At 43.8% G+C, this 14926-nt stretch overlaps 2 long non-coding RNA genes across 3 annotated transcripts in view; one reads left to right on the top strand and one right to left on the bottom strand.

The window, feature by feature from the left end:
* Nucleotides 1–4230: 4230 nt before the first annotated feature.
* Nucleotides 4231–5638, bottom strand: LOC134019395 (uncharacterized). Of its 2 annotated transcripts, none has more exons than XR_009930011.1 (3): nt 5287–5638; nt 5060–5191; nt 4231–4935 (listed from the first exon to the last, which is right to left on the bottom strand). It is a non-coding gene; the product is annotated as an uncharacterized LOC134019395 (long non-coding RNA). The 2 variants fall into 2 exon arrangements; XR_009930010.1 differs by having other exon boundaries at nt 5100–5191; nt 5287–5633.
* The window catches only part of LOC134019394 (uncharacterized), an 85559-nt gene continuing 75544 nt past the window's right edge, over nt 4912–14926 (top strand). The window contains exons 1-2 of the long non-coding RNA XR_009930009.1: nt 4912–5079; nt 6904–6960. This is a non-coding gene — a long non-coding RNA (uncharacterized LOC134019394). The remainder of the gene's footprint in view (nt 5080–6903; nt 6961–14926) is intronic.

The raw sequence follows: 14926 nt of genomic DNA, 5'->3' as shown, positions 1-14926 counted from the left end.
GCCAAACAAAGTACGAGAGGCACATTCTGCCCCTTTGTCCCAGCCCTCGACATTAAAGAGTGTCAAAAGCTAATAAATATTTCAGAAATAGGTGTGTGTGTGTGTGTGTGGTAGGCCTGGTCTGGTCTGTACCAGGCGCCTGGTCTTTTTACTCTCTCAGGGAAACAGGTGCAGGCGCCTGAAAGAGGATTTCATTTCTAAAATAGCATTTAGCATTTTAGACCTCCTGGAGACCCTCTCTGGGAGAAATTCTCATGTAATCACACACCATGTTCGCTGAAAACTTCTAAAGTTGATCCATTGAGACATATGGTGGCTTAGAGGGAGGGAGGGGGGAGGAGAGGGAGGGGGGGAGGAGAGGGGGAAATACACCCAACATGGATTTGAGGTCCTCACACGAAGGGGAGTGCACATTTTGGGTAGAACTGAGAAAAATGTGTGTTTTTTTGTTCTGAGAAAAAAAATCTGGGGCAATTTTGTCATTTTAAATTCAAGTGGAACACTGTATGTGTTTATTCAAAAATAAAAACATAAATTAGGGAAACTTCAGGGCCGGGCTCTTCAATGCAAAAGAGACATTTGGGAATGTCAGACTTCCACAGATGTCTTTGTTCACCATCCACAGCACTGTGATTTAAAACACAATGATGTTAAGAATATCTTTGACATTGTCTTGTGATGGCTCTGTTTAGATGGGGCTGTTTATTTTCATCACTAGACGAGTGCGCCGTCGCCTGAACACAAGGGTCGAGCTCACACACTCCCTGCAAGCCTTGTTTTTTGACTCTAGTTTTTTTCTCTCCTTCCATTCGAGTCATCAAATGCTGCTTGCAACATAATGAGAGATGTGGCAATTAATTTTCTTTTAATCAAGGTCGAAATGAAGTAAATTGGTGCAGCTTGGCGAGCCCTCATTTTCTATTTTTGCAGTGATGCAAAACAAATACGATAAAATTATGGCCCTCCTCACCTTCTGTAATTAGAAAGCGTGAACGATCAGAGGGAGATGATATGTGATATACAGTACCTCCGACTCTCTCCCGCTCCCCCCTAGAGATCAGATTTCAGCTCTTTTGAAACAGATGACCATGTTTTCCTCCCCTTGCTTTCCTAATTCGCCTGTTCTTTCTCTCTCTCTCTCTCTCTCTCTCTCTCTCTCTCTCTCTCTCTCTCTCTCTCTCTCTCTCTCATTCTCTGTCTCTCTCTGTCTCTCTCTCTCTGTCTCTCTCTCTCTCTATGTCTCTCTCTCTCTTTCTCTCCACTAGAGTTAGACAGAGGGAACAGCTCAACGTGACATTGACTGCTGTGTTGTTGTAATGCCTCTGAAATCTTATTAAAGACAACGACTGTGAAAGACCTTGCTGACTCTACACTTCCCCGCTAACCACCATGTTTCAGTATCCCTCCAAGCTGATTAGGAATTTATTAAAATTAGATTTTAACTCTGCATCTTATTGTCACCATATGGCTTGGTGGACAGCATTGTTCTGTGGGACAGCATTGTCTCAGCCCGTACATTTTTTCTGTTAATAATGACTCTCTAATCATTTGTCTCTTTTAAAAACAATAGGCCACAGTATCCTGATTTCGATAACATTCTGCACCCAGAAACTACTATATAATCATGTAAAGCGCGTGGAAAAAAACACATACATTAAAAGTTCAGAGTTGTGATCTTGATAATCCATGTGTGTAAGGCAGACAGGGTTCAGAAACTTGATACCTGCAGTTGTTCTTTTTTTTGTCAACATGAAACATGGAGCTTTTCTCCCCAGTGGGCATGTGTTTTTACAAGATGTGATGTTGTAATGCCAGATTGTGACTCCACACCTTCATGTCCTGTTGGAAGCGATTGAGGAAGTAACCACCTAGATGTTATTGTCCACAAGTTCAACATGTAAATACCGTAAATCGACAAAACACATTGTCAGAGACAAAAGATTGTTTCCAACCTTTTTCCCCCTCACAATGGCACAATGTTTGTTATGATAGCCTGTTAATCCAATAACCACTTGAATTGTCTAAGACCAATGTCTAACATGCAGTTTTACAACCTTGCGTCAAGTCTTTTAACTGTGTGGTACTGTGTTGCAGTCCGTAAAAGTTTTTAAAAGTGAGAGAAGCTCTCTGTCTACAGGCATTTCAGCTCCTGTTCCCTGTCACTCAAGAGTTCTCTGAATCTGTCGCACAGAATGTGTCTACGTGCGATCTTAAACGCGAGCTGTACCCCGTGTTGAAATGCACTGCAAAAACATATACAAAGGCTTGATAGAGCATTAACTCTTAAGTCAGCACTGTTAGGTAGGATTCAGCCACGGCTGTCCAATCTGCTTCTCTGACGACCACCCCCTCCAACTCCCCCCCCTCTCCTACTCAACCCCTCCTCCCTCCTCCCTCCTCCACCTTTCAAATATGAACCCTGTTTACCAAACATAGGCAGCTGCCACCACTGTTAACTTCCATAAGACAGGCGGCTGCTAGAGGACACTTGTACATGTCTTTATCTAATTAAGGTGAATGCCAGTTCCCCGGCCCCACATGCGATGTGACTGGAAATAACAGTCGACCTTCATCACGCTCCAGCCGGTGGGATCGTCAAGAGGAAGCTGGTGGCGGAGGACATGAGTCTTAATTGATCAAAATGTCAGTTTTGCTTGGGAAAATGACCCTCGTTCAAGGCATATCCACAGCATCAGCCGGATCCATACGTTATTGAGACACAAGTGAAATTGCTAAGTGGGTTAGCATCTGAAATCAAAAAGAAGGGGCCCTGTGTGCTTCTGAAAGATTCCAGTATTCCTTGTATTCCCTGAACATACATTCCCTGTATGTTCGTTAGCCGTATCTGTGCTTGAAACTCGATGACCCAAACTTGTTAGTTGGTGAATTGTCGTCAGATTGTAATGGGTTCAGAATCTCTAAAACAAGGTGCTACTCTCTCATCATTCCTATTCATGCTAAAAAGGTTTTCAGAAAGTTCCAACTACAAATTCCAACTACAAGATGTTCTTTCTACGTACTTTGTTTCACTATTTTTGTTTAAAAAAAAAGAAGAAAAAAAAAGAAAACGGCCCTTGTGAGCACCGTGTGATTGGTTTGTAATGTTTCATAATTAGCAGTGGCAAAATGGACGGCAGCAGGGTAGGGGTGTGTTGGTACACCCTTGACAACGGGCCACGCCAGTCAAAGGTTGGCGACAAATGAACCGGATCGTTACTGAACTAGGCCATCTGCAGAATAAACCATAGATTTTTCCGGTCTTTCTTACTTCTTTTATTATTTGGTATCCCAGTAATGCAACATCAGGAGGAAGCCCTTGATGGATGGATGCGACTGTTTCACTGCACCAATCAGAGGTCTGCACTCATGCTGGGAGAAACAGTGAGAGCAAGCTGAGATAGAAGAGAGGGCTTAGAATCAGAATTTTACAAATGCGAATTTTGACCCCTGTGTTCTAGAATCTATGAGTTGTCAGTTCCTCACCTCCTCTGGGATGGGTGGGCCGTGCACTTTGTGAGACGCAGAGGGACAAAATGGTGGCTTCGAATAAAACGTTTACCCCTTGTCTCTTAAGATAGCGGTTTGTTTCCTCGGGGATGGAGAGTTCATTCTGACGTGAGGAACCTTGTTTGAAACAGCAAAACTAACCCAGAGGAAGCTCTATGAGTTGTTCATTGTAGGGCCACATCATCACAATTGAGTATGCATACTATGCAAGAACATCCAGGCAGAAATAAAAGGGTGTGGATCTGAACTATGGACAAAGTACTTCAATATTTATGCCAGAGAACATTCAAAATCGCAATTTATTCAACCTTAATAGGTGAATGTGTTAAAGGCTATCCAACTGATGAGTGAAATTGGTATGTTATTTGACACATTTACCTCACGAAATGCACGAGGCATGGAAATAAAGCTGTTATCTCAACTTTATGCTGAATTTAAGCTAAATCAGTATTCTGAGGATCAAGAAGATACCTTCAGGATCAAAGGTTTGGGAAACATTAGATTGAGGTCATTTGCTATCTATTTTATTATTAAACTAAATGTGTCTAAGTTCACTTATTGAATAGATTATTTTTAAAGAGTGATATCATAATCCTTCTTACAGACAAAATCTTGATGTAAAACCTCTACATCAAAACTCTATCTACCTTGTTAGTTGACTGTGCTATTGATTCTTCAGATTCTTTATTATGTACAACATGACACATCACAAAACTGCTAATTGGCAATAATCTGTTTGTCAATAGTTCACAAGACTGCAGAATTTAGATAAGGAAAAGTTCAAGTTTAAAATACATTATCACAGCCTGTCTATTCCCATGGGTTCCTCATTGAATACCTTCAAGGTGTCTCATGCTCAGAATATCGTAGAGTATAATTACAAATGTACAACGAGGTCAGAGAGAGAGAGAGAGAGAGAGAGAGAAAGAGAGAGAGAGAGAGAGAGAGAGAGGGGAAGAGAGAGAGGGGAAGAGAGAGAGGGGAAGAGAGAGAGGGGAAGAGAGAGAGAAAGGTTGTTATGTGATGTTTGATTTTACAAAGCAAAAGGACTTCATCAGCTACATATTTGCATTTGACAAAATATGATGTGCATATTTGCTTTTCCTGACTGTACGATATGCAGTAAAATCACATTTATTCAGAAAATAATTGTATTTACAAATGGTCAAATCCCTGCCCAACATGATTTTTTATTCTATTTTTAACATATTCACAGACATAGACTATGTCATATTATTTGAAGTAGTCATAACTATCCATAGTTTACGAACGCAGTTTTCCATTTTATTATGTCAAGTTGAATAGAGAATGACATCAGGATTCCGTTCCAGCTTTTCCAACCCACAGCTGCTATGCGAGAAATTCAATTAAGTGCTCCTCTTCCCGCTTGGAGCCGGTCTCCAGGGCAGATCTTCCGGGCGACTCACCCTATGTAAGAAATTGGAAAATGCAACAATAAAACAAGAAAAACTGAAAAATGTGACAACTTTAATCACGCATGCTCTCATACAATCCAACCTAAACACACACATCCCTTTAGTTGGAAAGTCACCGAAAGACAGCGAAGTGCAGGTAAGAGTCTTCCTTTTCACCTCAACTGCGTTTCCATTTCCACAGTTATCACTCAAAACGCGGTGCAACATGAAAGTCTGCTTTCAGGCGTTCGCTTACTTGTCTGTCATACCTGTCATTCGGAATCAAACACGATTATATGTCACACAATAACACCTTATAGCTCACTTAGAGCGAACGTTGACAGTAGCCTCTACAGCCCCTTACCTCAACGCGGCTACGCGTGGACAAGGAGTGCTGGGAGCGACTCAGAGGTATCGTGTCTGTGATATTACCCGATATGGGTTCTTTTTAAAACTTTCAACACGGAAAACAATCAAATTCCAGACTTGGTTGTGACAAACACGAACATGCAGTTCGCCTCGCCATTGCCAAGTTGAGACAGCTTTGCAACTTTTCCTGTGAGTGCTCTTGATGTCCTACAAGCATTGCCAAATAAGTAGCCTGTCTACTGTACGGTGTTAAAACGGTACAGTAGACACCGTCTTTGCTCGGTTGCTTATTGAACGTAGGTGGTGGGACTTTTAAAAGAGTAATAACCATAGATTGTTAGAATTAACAAAATACGAGTATGGTTTTTCCTGATATAACTGCGTATCCTGTATTATTTTTGCTCGGGGCTATGTTGTTGAGAATAAGTTCGATAGACTCCTCAGGTAGTGTGTAAAACAGGTGATTTGTCGCTGGATGAAATATGTAATAGACCGATGGCTATCTGTGTGATATGGCGAGTTTGAGTAAAGTAAAACAGCGGATATAATGTTTAGTGTAACTATTATTGCCTTCTGTTTTATTCATCAATAGAATAAAAAAGCAGCCATACTATTGTATTAATTCCATACAACGCGGAAGTTCCTGCGTTTGATGAACGTTATCTTATCCCACTAGCATCAGAATTATTCATAGACAGGGCTTTTATAAAAAGTTGGACTTTGGAATGAAGCATAAGCTCTTAATTTCCACATATAGCCTAATAAATTGTCTTTGCTTCAGTTTAGAGAGATCTACTGTATACTATTTTGTGGGGAATTAAGTTGTGTTCCCTTCAAGGTAGAGTGAAATGAAAAGGATCTGTTTATAAATCCGAACTACAAATTTACAAGGTATATTGAGCTACCTTTTAGTAACTTGCTTTAAGGAGCATATTTAAATGCGTTTCTTCTTTTTGCTGGAGATACAGGAATTTCTACAGCATGACTGTTGGATGTTGCTAGGGTTAAAATGCTGTTACAATACAACAAACAGTTAAGGGCAGGGAGCAATGTTGAAGCCTCTGTTCTGTGGCTTTAAAAAATATATAGTTTTCACATGTAATCATAAGTTATACATGTTTGCAGTTGTCACATTAACACACACGCATGCACACACACACAAATTAACCTAATTCACCTATACATCTACGTCTGAGGAGCTGTGGATTAAGCAATGGTCATCATTTGTGAAAGCTATGTTGCATCATTTAATTATTAACAAACAAAAGCTAATCACGATTCAAACAATTCTGTCAGCATGTCATCAATGAAAGACATACAGCGTTATGTAATATGCATACTTATGCAATATACAGGCCTATGTCGTTTTTAAATGTCCATATATGTACTTATTCACAGTCTTTGTCAGTGTTGGGAGGGATCAGAAAAAGATCACTGGCTCTTTAAACCCAGTCTCACCGGATCTTTCTCCTTTGCTAATTATTGTGTTGTTTTCAGAGTAAATATGTCATATCCATGGCGACCGAGTAGGTTCATTGTCTCTCTCATGCAGTGGCTCACATAAGTAATTAATGACTCCCTTTTTTCTGTTCCCCTGTCCTTGGTTAAACAGATCATTCATGGAAAGTCATCAACCTTATTTAAAATGCTGGTGGTATTAACACACAAGGTAAACACAAAACTTTTGTGTATTTTTTTTTTTTTTTTTTTACACACTGCCTTTCCTCTCCTGCACTGTTTATTTTATGTACTGTTGGTGTGTGTTTTATGCAAGATGGCTGCACATAATGTATTTATTAGATGTGTTTTTTTATTTTTTACATTAGATAAACTCTGCTAAAGATGTGATGTGAAAATAGCACAGATGATGTTTATGACTTAGCCAGGCATGAAAAGCAAAAGCTGAGTGTATCATTGGCATTTAAGCAGTCTAAAAACAAACCCCCCCCCCCCCACACAATTTTTTTAGGAAGGATTACTTGCGTTCTGAGCTAAAAAACAACATCACACCACATCCCACTTATGCTACGACATCTTTGATTGAAGGCTCGGCCTGTAATGAAAACGTGTGATGTTGCGTGCGACAAATGGCTCAGAGTCAGGTGGCTGAGCGGTGAGGGAATCGGGCTAGTAATCCGAAGGTTGCCAGTTCGATTCCCGGTCATGCCAACTGACGTTGTGTCCTTGGGCAAGGCACTTCACCCTACTTGCCTCGGGGGGAATGTCCCTGTACTTACTGTAAGTCGCTCTGGATAAGAGCGTCTGCTAAATGACTAAATGTAGTGTAAATCAGTGATCTCACAGTTCTCAGGAGAGGGTTGTTGCTCCTGGCTCGGTCCAGAGCTCAGTGAGTTGCAGGACTGGGATAACGGTCCTTCTACTGCACCTAGCCCCCTCAGTGTGTCCCCTTCAGTTTCCCTGAGGAACGTGACACCATGTGTGTGTTGTCCGAAGGTCTGTGTCCTGCTGGACTCCTGCCAGCCCTCCCTGTCAGCCTCGTGGTACATGCAGGTGCTTAGCTATGCCCCTATACTGATGGGTCGCTGTAAAGTCCATCTGTCACACACATAAGTATCCCTCCTTCCTCTCTGCACTCCTCCTCTCCCCATCCTCTTTTTCTTCTGTGGTATTTTGTTTATATATTTATTAGAATTTGTATCGGGCAATTATTTTGTCTTATTTTTTCACTGCTTAAAATGTAAAGATAAGGTCATTTGGATGGCACCGTAGGAGCGTGGTGATATTTTCCTGTCGTACGTTTTAATTAGTGAAGGGTTTTATTTTGCGTTGTTTGTTTATAGATGCAATCCTTTAGCTCTTTCTGATTGGATCACTCAACAGTGACCCTTGAAATGCTGAGTGAAGTATATTGCTCTTTAGTCCAATTGGCTGGATAGAAGTGAATCTCATTGGTTAATCAGTGTGCAGCACACCCAACTACCATCCTACCAGTTGTGGAAGTGTCTCCTAAGTATGTTGGCCATGGGTCAGCAGAATTAAACTCTTGCCTATCCCTTCTTTGTTTGACCATATGTTGGAACCTCAGCTCCTCTGCTTTGATGTTAAAACAAATGTCAGTAATCCTGGGCGTCTGACAGGCTAAAAGAGCTATAAGGGTTGTTTCCTTACATATCAGCTTAGTCTATTACCAGATGTAATGATTCTGTATCCAAATTCCCACTACTGCGGCCGTATAGCCCTCACCGTGTAAAAATACGGTCCTCAACATGCGGCTCCAGAGAAGCACAAATGGCACTCATGTTTTTTTAATCATCATTATTGTTTTTATTTTAGTGCCAAGGAAATGTCCTTTTTGCATGCTTGATCAACCAGTAGAGAAATCCAATATAATGGAGGTTCAAGGTGAATTGCATCCTCTGCGTTCTCCGCTTGCGACTGAAGGAATATTCCGGAGGAAAATAAACAAATCACACAGACAACAGTAATATAGGGTTGATTTGGAAGGCATGAAATAAGTATTGATTAAATCCTCCAATTCATAGATGAAAATGGCCTTATTGGTGATTTGTCCAAGGCCCCTTTCAATACGGGGAGGGAGCGATGGAGAGATGGAAAGAGATATATAGAGACAGAAGGAGAGAAAGAGGATGATGGACAGAAAGAGAGAGGGAGAGACAGACCAGGTGGAGAGAGAGAGAGGCAGAGACAGAAGAGAGAGAGGGAGAGAGGCAGACATATCCATACACACTGATCAGCCATAACGTTATGACCTGACAGGTGAAGTGAATAACACTGATTATCTCCTTATCATGGCATCTGGCAGTGGGTGGGATACATTAGTCATGAAAGTGAAAATCTTGTCCTCAAAGTTGATGCTAGAAGCAGGAAACATGGGCAAGCGTAATGGTTTGAGCGACTTTGACAAGGGCCAAATTGTGATGGCTAGACAACTGGGTCAGAGCACCTTCAAAACCGCAAGTCTTGTGGGTGTTCCCGGTCTGCAGTGATCAGTACCTATCAAAAGCGGTCTAATTAAGGAAAAGCAGTGAACCTGTGACAGGGTCATGGGCGGCCAAGGCTCATTGATGCATGTGGAGAGCGGGTTCATGAGAGAGAGAGGGACAGAGAAAGGGACATGCTGCCTCTTTCCGAGCTTAATAAGTCTTAAGGAAAGACGGGGCATCAAGCACAGAGGCACGGTAATCCTAACGCTGGCCAAGGTTAGCGGGATGCGGTCATATGCTCACCGCTCCCTGCTGGCCGGTCTGGGACCGTGACGAGAGGTGAGGAGAAAGGAGGAGAGGAGAAAGGAGGAGAGGAGAGGGGAAGAGAGAAGAGGTGAGGAGTGGTGAGGAGAGGATAGGTGAGGAGAGGGGAAGAGAGGAGAGGTGAGGAGAGCCCAGGGAGAAGCACTGGGACCAGGAGGTGAGGTGAGGGGAGGAGAGGTGAGGAGAGCCCAGGGAGAAGCACTGGGACCAGGAGGTGAGGTGAGGGGAGGAGAGGTGAGGAGAGCCCAGGGAGAAGACCAAGGAGAAAGTGGCTTCTTACAAATGTGGCTGAACACCTTGCAAAGATGGAGCCATGTTTTCCCGCAAGCCTATTGGACGCACCACCTGGTGCCATTTAACAACTGTGACAGCCACTGTAAACTAGTAAACAGTCCTGTATCAGATTAAAATGAGCTGGATTAACTAAGTAGGTTTAGCCTGATGCAGGCCTTTTTCCAATGCAGAGACACAGGATCTTGGCCTCGGTCACAAAGGAAACGGCGTCCCTGTCTTTAGGTGTCTCCACTGTCAGTGTCCTGGGGCGTGTCTCAGGAGGCGTGTTGAGAAGGAGGAAATGTGAGGAAGTGAGGAAATCATGGAGGCTCTGAAAGCTCTTGTAAGAAATGTCAACAACTGCTGTGGATGCCAAGAAGCTATTTGGGAGTGGTCCAAAACTCAAGCAGTAAGATGTACGGTGTTAGCTAAATCGGTGACCAATTAACTAATTAGACATATTGCCAGCCACTAGGTCTGGGTGTTCAACCATGTTGTTTTTAATGGAAATTCAATTCTACATTCGTACAGCAGCAAAGGGAATTATCAGCTTCCACAGTGGACGTTGTTATTCTCACTCCTTGTCGCCTGTCTGAAAGCAAGCTATGACACATTGCATATTGCTAGTTCACCGCATCTGTTTTTGTCAGTCTGATACATCAGATAAGGGTCATTTGTCCATACAAGAGTTGACGCTGTACAGAAAATAGCAGAAACTAAATGATTAATTACCAAAAAAAAAAAAAAAAAAGGTTTAAGGATTGTTAACTTTTCCATAGCATTACTTAACCTCGTCCTTGTTTTGTAGACTTTACATAAGTTTACACACAGTAAGTATGGTTGTCATGGTCCTGCACAGCAGTATTGTTGGTTGATTTCGATGTGAATAGACAAGACACCAGCCCGGTAAATAAATGAAGTAGAGTTGCCCTTTTGTCATCTTCACAGTCTTGTCAGCAAGGCTTCTTTCTGTCACCTTAAGATGATTTACCCTCAACAGATGTTTTCAGCCCCTTTGCTGGCAAACCTGCGCCACCTCCTATTTTCTGCCCTTTTTAAAGGTTATGGAGTGAAATTCGTTCCCTCTATCCCTCTGTGGCAGTCTGACTGACTCCTCTGATCTCTGTGTTGTGTAGTTGACTGTTCGGTTGGAAGGTTGGGAAGGGGAGAGCCACACAGGTTGGCTGGCTCTGTGAGGTTGGAAGGTTGGGAAGGGGAGAGCCACACAGGTTGGCTGGCTCTGTGAGGTTGGAAGGTTGGGAAGGGGGAGCCACACAGGTCGGCTGGCTCTGTGAGGTTGGAAGGTTGGGAAGGGGGAGCCACACAGGTCGGCTGGCTCTGTGAGGCTGAGTCAGTTATATTACATCAGTGCAGGGTACCTGTTGAAGCATCTCCCTCCCTCCCTCCCTCTCGCCCTCCCTCCCTCCCTCCCTCCCTCCCTCCCTCTCGCCCTCCCTCCCTCCCTCTCGCCCTCCCTCCCTCCCTCTCGCCCTCCCTCCCTCCCTCCCTCTCGCCCTCCCTCCCTCCCTCCCTCTCGCCCTCCCTCCCTCTCGCCCTCCCTCCCTCTCGCCCTCCCTCTCGCCCTCCCTCCCTCCCTCCCTCTCGCCCTCCCTCCCTCTCGCCCTCCCTCTCGCCCTCCCTCCCTCCCTCCCTCCCTCTCGCCCTCCCTCCCTCCCTCCCTCTCGCCCTCCCTCCCTCCCTCTTGCCCTCCCTCCCTCCCTCCCTCCCTCCCTCTCGCCCTCCCTCCCTCCCTCCCTCTCGGCCTCCCTCTCACCCTCCCTCTCGCCCTCCCTCCCTCCCCCTCCTCCCCCCCCCTCCTCCCTCCCCCTCCTCCCTGCCTCCTCTCCCCTCTTCTTGACAGCTTCCACCATTTTTCTCTGCTGCCTGGTTGGCAACACACTGCCTCGTCTGCCCCAAGGGAGGCAGGGAGGCAAAGGGCCATCACCATGGTGACCCGAGCACAGAACCCCCACACAGCAGTCCATTGTGACTGGCGTGCGTTGAGGTGAGAGGGAACAAAATGTCACAGCAACAGGTTTTTTTGTGTTTTTGTTTTTGCCTCAGTACTCTGTGGGATTGTTTAAGCTTAGATTCACGTGTTCAACCGCAGACAGGAGAGAGACCAAGGAGGCGAGGGAGAGAAGTTTAATGAGAGGAATACACAGAGAGATGGAAAACAACTGAAATAAACATGAATAATGTTTCATGGTTATGTTTTGTAAGACAGGGGGATGAAGACAGTTCTGCAACGCATTGAAATCATCAACCTGTTGCCTCATTTTAAAACCGGATTTTATACCGTGTGGAACACTACTACATAATCTTAGTGACAGCATTTTGAGTTTCAGGAGTACTCATTTGGTAAAACACAAATACTTAGGTTTTCAGAGTACTTAAGAATTATTTGAAACACAACATGCCATGACAAGTAGATTGGATATTTCCTATCTTTGTCACAAACACTCATGGACTTTGTGCACTGGCTTGTCTGATTGTATTAGATATTACCCCTCTCCCTGGTCCTGTGTTGGGAGAACAGCGTATCCATCCACTAGGGGCAGCAGGGCCAATTCCCAGCAGCTCAGTGTGTGACAAGAGGACCCCAACTCTTGCACAATCTCAAACTGAGACGACTTGAGAGATAAAGGCTACAATGTCAAAGAAGTCATACATTAGAAATCCAAGATATTAAATATAATTTATACTATAATGTGTATTGGATATTGATAGTGACGGCAGTGCATCTTTTAGTAACAGTTTGTATAATGTGTATAGTTTGCCTTTTTCCACATTGAGCTTGTGTTTCCCTTCTTACAACTCTGTGTTGGACTGTTTGCCACCACCGTGCCTCATTACATTAGCCTGCGTTAATACCTATCAAGATTCCCTTTTGACACGATCTTTGACTTTCAACTGCCTGGCCAGCAGGTCGTTATCCAGGGAGCCAAGGGCATTAATCCCCCCCCCTCTCCACACACACACACACACGTGCGCACACACACGCACGCCGTGCAGTTAACGGGAGGCAGCAGGTTCTTCCCCCAAACCTTTAGAAGATGGGGGCAGTTTGGGGTTGACAGGCTCAGTGTTGCCCTAAGCTCCTGGGGTTAAGATGGGGTAGGGGGTGGGGTGACTTGTGGTTACCCCTGCGGCAGAGGGTAGGAGGAGGTGGGGGTGTGTGTGGTTGTGTCTGGGGAGACATCCAGCATGGTGAGTAAGCCTGTGATTCTGGTGAATAACCTTGTGTTAGATCTCCTCTCGGTTGATGTTGCTGTGACTCCAGTGTTTCTACGACAACGCTAGTTAGGAGTCAACTCTGTGGACGCGGAAAAACTCTTGCAAACGCTTTCGAAGGAATATCGACCTTTGTGCCATTATAGTTACAGTAACTGTTGGAACTCCAGTTATGTGACACATTTTTACATCTCTTTGGTATCTCCACCCCAAAAGCTGCAGAGAAATTAGTCTCTCGTCTCTCTTGTGAAAATACATCTTTTAGGCATTTTTATCGTGCGTAATCAGACGGCTTTTAGGGGGAGCGTGACAGGAAAGTAGAAGACAGAAGACAGAGAGAGCAGAAGACAGAGAGAGCAAAAGACATGCAGCAGGGCAGGATTCGAACCCATGCCGCTGCGATGAGGCTTCAGCCAACATGGAACACTCACTCATCTCTTGATTTATCGGGGCGCCCCTCTCTTTTAACTGAGACCTCAACCACGACCGAGCTCTGTCTCAATCAAACCACCGCTGTAATCCCACTTCAGAATTCCTCTTGGCTCAGCGAGTAAATACATTTTTCAGCGTTTATTAGAATACAGCTTGCCAGAAGGGATTCCTCCCCACTGCTGTAGCCTCTCCAGTAATTAGCAAATTGATTAGGAGGACTCTAACACACCTCCTTGGTTCTTATCTCTCCTGTTCTAGGACAATATTGCTGTGCCATGGGACAACGTAAATATTTTAAAGGAAACCCTGAGTGAAACTCATTAAATGGCTATGGGGCAGAGCATCTGTCTCCTGCAGAAAGTCCCGGCCAATTTTCTAAACTGTGATTAAAGAAAAGTTTTGGATTATTTAAACATCTTGTGGTCCTGTGGGTTTTTTTGAATTCTCTTTCAGTGCCACTGAAGATTTTCCCGCCCGTTCTCACCCGACATGCCCCTTTCCCCTAGGTTCTTTTAGCTGGATATCGCCAGGGCGACAGGGCATTTAAAGTAGTGGTCATTCTGGGATGCCGTGCACTAAACTCAACAAAGACCTCCCCCCTTTTATGTACAAATGCTAATTAAAATTTTTACCCTCCATCCCAAAGCAGCAGAGGCAAAGTCTTGGTAGCAATTTGGCAGATAATCAAATTGCATTTTAAATGGAGCCGTTTAAAGATGACTGGAGTCTGCTCTCTGGAAGACACAGTGGCACACATTAAGCCAAAGTAAGCTGCTGTGTGCACAGAGGAACAATACTCCAAAATCCACATCACAATAGTTGGGTGCATTTATGTAAATGGACAACTTACAATATTTGATTTGTGTTTTAATTAGTTAAAAGGAATCCAGATCTACAATCAAGCATGTTTTTCGAGCATGGCAGGAATACTGTTTTCCTTCTAATTATGTTTCCATCCTTGTGAAGTGTCATCTTTTTCCCCCCTCTATGTCCTTACAATTTAACTAATTGAAGCAAAACGCTAACGAATAAGACATGATTGGTTAACAAATGTGGCACCTTGGAAACATTTTCTCTTCATTTTAGATTTTCGCCCGGCAGAAACGGCAAACTGGCTACAGTATCTTGTCAACAAGCATGTTTGTCTACAATATTCTGTGCTTAGAAGCTGCCCCCCCCCACACACACATTTGGTATACATCATTAAGTTCTTCATGGCCAATCAAATTGTCCGTTCACACGGCATTCCAGAACATATTAGTGACATCTCGTTAGCAGAAAACAGATAACCGACACAAAAAAATTGTGGAACAGGCCTGAATTGTTCCATCCCGCAGAATAAGTAGAAAGTGTGATTCTCATGATTTGATGAAATTGTATTTTTAGGAAGTGTCCTGGAGCTGGAATCTCTTTGTGTCTGTCTTTGTCTCTCTGTGCACTCATCAAAATTCTAAATGAGCTGTTTAC

The sequence above is a fragment of the Osmerus eperlanus genome, chromosome 4, assembly GCF_963692335.1.
Source record: "Osmerus eperlanus chromosome 4, fOsmEpe2.1, whole genome shotgun sequence".
Lineage (NCBI taxonomy): Eukaryota > Metazoa > Chordata > Actinopteri > Osmeriformes > Osmeridae > Osmerus > Osmerus eperlanus.
Note: the sequence above shows the minus strand (reverse complement) of the source record. Positions and strands in the feature narration are given on the sequence as shown.